Here is an 8684-nt window from a genome sequence, read left to right as displayed (position 1 = left end):
AGACCAACACACTTTCAAATTTATGGCTGTAATTCAACAAATACCCCAATTTGGCCAAAGTTCATTGACCCTAAATGACCTTTGACCTTGATCATGTGACCTGAAACTTGCACAGGATGTTCAGTAATACTTGATTACTATTATGTCCAAGTTTCATGAATCAGATCCATAAACTTTCAAAGTTATGATGGTAATTCAACAGATACCCCCAATTCGGCCAAAGTTCATTGACCCTAAATGACCTTTGACCTTGGTCATGTGACGTGAAACTCAAGCAGGATGTTCAGTGATACTTGATTAACCTCATGTATAAGTTTCATGAACTAGGTCCATATATTTTCTAAGTTATGATGACATTTCAAAAACTTAACCTTAGGTTAAGATTTTGATGTTGATTCCCCCAACATGGTCTAAGTTCATTGACCCTAAATGACCTTTGACCTTGGTCATGTGACATGAAACTCAGGCAGGATGTTCAGTAATACTTGATTAACCTTATGGCCAAGTTTCATGAACTAGGTCCATATACTTTCTAAGTTATGCTGTCATTTCAAAAACTTAACCTCAGGTTAAGATTTGGTGTTGACGCCGCCGTCGCCGCCGCCGCCGCCGTCGCCGTCGGAAAAGCGGCGCCTATAGTCTCACTCTGCTATGCAGGTGAGACAAAAATTGAAATATCATATGCAGGGATTTTCAAAATGAAATGTATGTAAAGCAGTTTTAAATAAAGTAAAATAGAGAGGGCAATGAAGAAAGAACGGGGATAGCCAGACATAAAGGCCTTGTGGCAGATTGCCGGTTTTAAAGGTCAAGTCCACCCCAGAAAAATGTTGATTTAAATAAATAGAGGAAAATCAAACTAGCATAACCCTGAAAATTTAATCAAAATCGGATGTAAAATAAGAAAGTTGTGGCATTTTGAAGTTTCGCTTAAAACAGTGCTATGCACAACTCAGTGATATGCAAATGAGCCAGTCGATGATGTCCATCACTCACTATTTCTTTTGTTTTTATTGTTTGAATTATACAATATTTCATTTTTTACATATTTGACAATAAGGACCAACTTGACTGAACCATATAGTATTAAACAATGCTCATTCCACATGTTCAGGGAGGAATTAATCGTTGTTTCACTTGCCAATGAGGAGAAAATTAGAATATTTCATATAATAAAATACAAAAGAAATAGTGAGTGGATGACGTCATCAGTCTCCTCATGTGCATACAGACCAGGATGTGCATATCACTATTTTGTGAAATTAAACGAAGCTTCCAAATGTCATAACTTTCTTATTTTACATCCGATTTTGATGAAATTTTCAGTGTTGTGCTTGTTGGATTTCTCTCTTTTAATTAAAATAAACTTTTTGTTAGGGTGGACTTGTCCTTTAAATAACTATCAAGTCTATCAAGAACTTTAATGAAGAAGGAAGATGCAAAGACATACAAGGGGGGTACTAGTACCTTTATAATGATCCATCTATCCTCATCACTTTGTTTTATGAATGGAAAGTGTATCCACAATTCATTCTGTCAGCATATTGTCATTATTTCTGAATTTCTGGTAAAATAGTTAGAACAGAGACCACTCCAGAATAGAACACCTGTTCAGCTTGGTCTATGAAGAAGAACTAATTAAACTTTAATCATTTCCTGCAGGTCATCTCAGAGTACAGCTAATATTCTTCACTGATTCAAAATACAGTTTAGCATAAAAATAATCAAAAGAACTGGCCTGACATCAAAGTCACATGATTGGAAATTTGAAAAGTCACATGATTGGAAATTTGAATTTGATTTTAAATGGTTTGGCAATTTTGCTGTAACATAATTTGTTTATTTTACAATGTTATAGTTATTCAATACCTCAGTTGAATTATCATTTTTGCCAAATAGGCCTATGTGTCATTAACTAATTACTCCTCATTTTGTTTCTACATGTATAATGCACTGAAAATTATATTATCTATTACAGATCAATGCTTAACAAACAATATAGGGCAACCAATGTTTTAAAATGAAAATGATAATGCAGATTTAAGTTCCAGAAAATCAGACAAAAATAGTGATAGTATCAAAGAAACAGATCATATAATCTGATGATCTGTTTTTCATCCCATCTGTCATTTTATTTTTATCTGGGTCATTTTATCGGTCATCCAAAATAAACCAAAGAAGGAATGGTGCATATTTACACCCCTAGGTGGGCGCGTTGACGATGCCCATTTTAAGGAGTTATATTTGATGGGTTGTGACAGAGATGGAAAGCATTACTTCATGTTTGGCACAGACCAAATGTATTCTGGGTAATATCAAATTATTCTCTGAAATGTCTCTACACACTTTCAGCGGATAAAATATTATCATGTGGGCGAGTGTTATTACTAGAGAAAAACTGACAATAAAATCACTAAACACCCACTGATTCATACAAATCATTTTAATTGTTGAAATGGATAAATAAACACACCATTTTTACTAAGATCAAAACACATTTTCAGAAATGTTCCATGACAAGACAAAAGGTAGTCTGCATTTTCTCACTCTTCAACAGTTGTATAAATAGACAGTTTAGCTTAAATCTATTTTGGATAATCTTTCAAGAAAAATTGATTGGTGGTTACTTGGATGAATCTTATCCTGTCATTATAATGAACAAGTATGATGTATAACAAAGGCTATCTCTTTTATTTCATGAATGAAAAATGATGGCAGAGAAACAGCAATAATTTTTTTTCCAGTTGTCATTTACCATTCTATTAAATAGCTTCAATGTATAATATTCAAAGATATTGAAAACTCAATAAATTCTTATCTAAGTATGATTCTACATTGCAGTTTGATCAACTATTATAATAATTTGTTTCACATTATTCTGTAACATTTTCAAAAATGATTTGATGCATCTCCAAAGCTTAGTTTGAGAAACCTAATGATGTCTCTCTATTACAGAATTGGTGTGTGGCTTTAAACACATAATTTAGAGCAAATATATGCTAAAAGTGTGTAGTAAAGATTGAGGAGGAGAGGAAAAATAAACTGAGAAACTAGATAAAATGGATATGTTTTTCTGAAATAAAGACACATAAATTTGGATTGTCACAAACTTCTTGGCTCCCACAGATCCAAGTTCAAGGCCATTGCTTGTAAGGTATTTACAAGTTTATTTAGTGACTATTCAATGTCCTGGAGTTTGTTTTGATTTGGTGTTCTGTCACTCCGCCTAAAATGTTTATACCACAAACAGAGAATCTCATATAGTAAATCAATGAATTATGAAGCTGAAACCACTGTCACCATGCCAACAACAAGCTATCTTCAATTCGATAAGAGTATATTCAGTCAATCAATTTGGAATTTTGGATTCTCTTACAGGCATTCTATTTTTCTTTCAGTGACTTACACACTGCGGGTCTGGACTAATATTCTAAAGTGTGATTAGAGTTTTTTTTACATACAGTATAAATATATAGAAGGAGAGAAAGAGAGAGGAGTAAATGAAGACATATATTAATCTACTAACTTGTAAAGAAATGAGTAATATACCTTGAAACCCAATGGTGACACTACAAAAAGATGTCTTGGTAGCATGAAACTCCTTTTCGAAGGCAAGAGGGGGGGGGGGGTGTCTAGCGAAGAAAATACCAAGTCAATGAAAATAAGGTCAAAGGGGCACTGCTGGGGGTCTACTTGACCTTCATAACTGAGACTTAAAGGCTTTAGGCTTGTAGCTCTTTCTGCTTAGCTCTTAAAAGCCTTAGATTAACCCAGATTTCATATATTCAGGAGAGGTGAAAAATATCTTCTTCCAAAAAATATGCTCATAAAGCTACATAAAATTATTGTAAATTGGGGCCCCGTATGTCTTTAGGGTCATTTATTGAGCACTAGTAAACTGGAATAAGAAAACGGGTCATGGATGAAAAATAGGTTGGTATCTTCTCTCAGATCAGAATTAGGGATAATTGTTTTATATGATTATTATCAGTGAAATCTACATTGGTATTTCAAATGTGGCTAACTTGGTAAAACAAAATAAGCCATTGTTTTTACAATTAAAAATATAAACATTGAATATGGAAAATGGATTAAAAAATTATATCAAACATTTAAGCAGGCATATCAGGGGATTGTGAAAAAAAAATGAGTTTAGTGCATGAAATGCATTTAGATTGATTCTCAACTAAAATATCTATCATTTGAAAAATCGTTTTATTATTAAAGGCTGAGTCCACTGCAATAAAAAGTGGACAACATTTGATGTCAAATGAGACTGTTCTTTTAAAGTTTTAATTTCCCAAAATGGTACGCAAATAAAGGAACCAATGATGTCACATAGTATTTCACTTGTATTTTATCATATAAAATATGAAATCTTAATTTTTTGGCTCTTAGAAATATAATCCATAGCTTATGTATTTATTTTTATTTTACATCTGATTTAATGAAATTCTTTCCACTATGCCTATTTAAATTGTCTTATTTATTTAAAAACATTTGGAACGCCTCTGGCAGTCTCACCTGCATTACACGATCCAACATAGCAGCAGTGCTGACTTTGAAAACTATTATAAAACAATTATTCACAAAAGAAAACAGTCATGTAGTTCAGATTTCATGTTGACGACGCCGCCGCCGTCGGAAAAGCGTCACCTATAGCAAAAAATTGTTTGGGTGGACTTGACCTATTAAAACCCTTATATTTTCACTAAATGATGGTGGAAGGGGGACTTCATCTACCAAAAAAAATTATCATACCAGTCTCACCCACAGAAACATTCCTACACATCACAACAAAGAGGAGATTAATACTCTTTAAGGGTTATTAATATATGTGGGACTACCTGCTCAGTGATAGTAGGCGTACCCTGACCCTTCTCATAAACAATCTTCACTCAGGTATGTAATCTGAAGAAAAAAAGGAAGAAATTCCTTAGATTTTTGTGATTCTTTTGGCTTGACAAGAAACCATTTAGAGATTGGGTGGAGTTCAAACTGACAAACAGGAATCAAGGGAGTTTCTCCAACAAGACACCTGACAACTATTTATTTGTACATGTGTTTGTAATACATTTCTCACAAATTCAACTACCAATGCAAAGACAAATCTTTCTCTTTTGCCAATGTTGAATTATATCCGGACTCTCTAATAAGTTTGTATTTTTCTTGGACAGGCTTTACACGCAAGGCCTGTCAAAACACATTCCTCATATCACTCCCAATCCAAAATAACCATATTTCTCAGAGGTATGAGATAAACTATATATTTCAATATTTTGATTTGCGGTTTCACAACCCAGCAGGAAGCTGATTTGAACTGTCTCTTTGCTCATTTCATTTTCAATTTAATACACTCTTCCTTCGGGAAATGGTTTATAACCAGTTTCTCTCTTATAGGTTTTCTTTTCTGGCTTTAATTGAACCATAAGAGTGTAGGTCCCAAATCCACTGCCTCAATTATCAAATAATTGGTATGTATTCGGGAGGTAAGGGATGGGGGTGGGTGAAATCTTCATGAGCTGCTCTGATCAATCATTAAGAGACGTGTAAAAGCAATCAAATGTTCACACATATAAAAGATATGCCTGCATAAGCAGAAATCATATGCCATTTCTAACACAATAGGAATATTACAACTTTACATCCAATAAACAAAAAATATGCATAAATATGTAACATAATTTCTCAAATCTATTTGCATTACAACTGGTAGTATACTGTATTGTACAATTTTGATAGACAACACTTACAAAATATTCATCATTAAGGTAAATCTCCATGACCATACACTTGTTAGGAAAGTTCAACATAGGATTATAATTTTCATTCATTAACCATCATGGATTTGGCAAAGCATCAAAGGAAATCCTTGCTTTTGGAATGAAAACATTAAATTCAGATAATAACCTTGAATTGTGAAACAGGCATTTCCTATTATTTCTTTTTTTCCTAATTAACTTGATATAGGCTCTGTGCACTTTCACTTTTAACATGTCCATTTTATCAAATGAGAAAAAGCAAAGAGTTATTGTTCAATTCTCACTAAGTATCTTTAATGAGCTTGAATAAAACACATTATTCCAATTATTTTTTATCCCTATTTTACATTGGTTTACAAAATGCACTCTTTAAGGCTGAAATACATTCTCAGTGAAAAGAATAACAAGTGGTGTCTCATTGCTGTCCCTCCCAACTGGTACCATGCCCGTATTTCAAATTCATTGCACCCATCACCAACCTCTATCACTCAAAATAAGATCATACAGATTGACCTAATTTCATTTTAGATGGTGTGTGAATGTATTGACATCTGTGTTAATGGGTAATGGAAGAATATGAACCATGGCAAATGATGTTGAAAATGTATGTTGCTGAGATTTTACATAAGCTCATTCAGGCTACTGACTAAGTTTTATATTACATTACATTTACAATAATAACGAAAGAAATAATCTATCCTGAGGTGCACTATTATTATAACCCCAGCTTTAGCTCAATCAGCCTCCCAGCCCTTATTCAAGGAATCCTGCAGAGTACCCATTCACCTCATCTCTATTGAGTGCAGCACTTCTTGAAGGATAACACACCATGGCTTTGATTCGAACCCATCACCCTTTGATTGAAAGACGAGAGTCAGAACCACTAGACCATGACGTCCCCACAAATAGTAGTACTAGTAGTATCAGTAGTAGTAGTAGTAAAAAAAAAAATCCTCACTTTAAGATTGCATTAAAGAAGCACCTAAAACTGGAATCTACTCGAGAACAGTATTACCAGTAAAAATCACACATTTTGTACAGTTGGTTTTTAGTATTGTAGATATTGTAGGGTATGATAAAATATAATTCTTGTTTTATACTAGGTAGATTATTGTTTGCTTCAGGTATTTGCAAATTATTTGACTGATGGATATGGTTTTTTTTTTTAAACCATATTCCAGTACTTGTCGTAGTAATGTATGTTTAATGTTTTATACTAACAATAGGACCCCATTGGAAATAAGCCTTTTAGCTTTCATGGGCTATCCTGTCAAGGTATTCTTCAATTTCATTGTAATCAACCTGTGATATTCTTGACGAATAAAATCAATCAATCAATCAATCAATAGTAGCATGGATCCTACTAGAACCCATGGTAGTAGAAGTAGTAGTAGTAGTAGTAGAAGTAGTAGAAGTAGTAGTAGTAGTAGAAGTAGTAGTAGAAGTAGTAGTAGTAGTTATAGTAGTAGCAGTAGTAGTAGTAGTAGTAGTAGTAGCAGTAGTAGTAATAGTAGTGGTAGCAGCAGCAGCAGTAGTAGTATTAGTAGTAGCAGTAGTAGTAGTAGTAGTAGTAGTAGTAGTAGTAGTAGTAGTAGTAGTAGTAGTAGTAGCAGCAGTAATAGTAGTAGTAGTAGTAGTAGCAGTAGTAGTAGTAGTAGTAGTAGTAGTAGTAGTAGTAGTATTATTATTATTATTAGTAGTAGTAGTAGTAGTAGTAGTAGTAGTTGTAGTAGTAGTAGTAGTAGTAGTAGTAGTAGTAGTAGTATTAGTAGTAGTAGTAGCAGTAGTAGTAGTAGTAGTAGTAGTAGTAGTAGTAGTAGTAGTAGTAGTAGTAGCAGTAGTAGTAGTAGTAGTAGCAGGAGCAGTAGTACAAGAAGTTTGTTGGCAAACTCAATTAAATGATGTTAGAACCTGATTTATTAAAATGGTTAATGCCACTGCTATAACCAAATTGAATCAGATTGGATTGCAATCCAAGTATAATAGGTTTTTTTTTAAATCTCAGTAGGCCTATCATGGTACACACAAAATTCATCTGAGAATGATCACAAATGTACTCATATTTTCATGTATAAATAAGGGTATATGCGTAAACCCATCAAAGTATAAGGGAAATCTGGAAGGTAGATGAGGGGAGCTTTGGGAGAAAAGTGCACATACCTGGTCTCTTAACTCAGCACAAATCCCCTCATGTATCCAGATCACAATCTTTTTTTCCAGAGGGGCTAACATAGATCTGCTTTCTCTTATCCTCCCAAAGGAGGAAATATCAAGGAACTATCATCTATCTTTATGACAATTTCCCTTTCATATTTCATTTTTCAAAATGTTCTCAAAACAAGCAATTTATAAATATGATCCAAGGAACGTGATTCTCTGGAAAAGCAGAGGGGTAAAATGATTCCCCTGAACATGAGTTACTTTCACATTGGCTCCATGCTTCCTGATCATTACAAAAGTGATCAGAAATACAACCGGGGGGGGGGGGGGGGGGGGGGGGGCTTTGTTCATCTTAGATAGAGCATGGGCACAGAGTTTCATGATAAAATGGATGAGCAGTATTCCATGTCATTTCAATTTAATCTAAAAATTCCATGACTCTACTTACTTTTTCTTTAATGATATCACTACATTCTTTTTTTCACTTTCAACTCTTCCTGGAATGTTTTGCCAATAAAGCAATATTTTGGACCAAAAAATTCACATAAAATCTTATTACATCTAGGTTCATTTAGGAAATGCCACAGATAAACAAAATATTTTGATTTTCCTAGAAGAATCGATACCGTGTACCTGCTTATCTCGATATTCAGGCTAATACTGATAATTACCAATGAATAATGACTACAAAATCCAATTTGCAAATTATTCTGGGCAATCCTGATGAAATAAAATGTGTTTGATCATATTTATTTAAATTGC

Source organism: Lytechinus pictus, chromosome 3 (genome assembly GCF_037042905.1).
Source record: "Lytechinus pictus isolate F3 Inbred chromosome 3, Lp3.0, whole genome shotgun sequence".
NCBI lineage: Eukaryota > Metazoa > Echinodermata > Echinoidea > Temnopleuroida > Toxopneustidae > Lytechinus > Lytechinus pictus.
Note: the sequence above shows the minus strand (reverse complement) of the source record.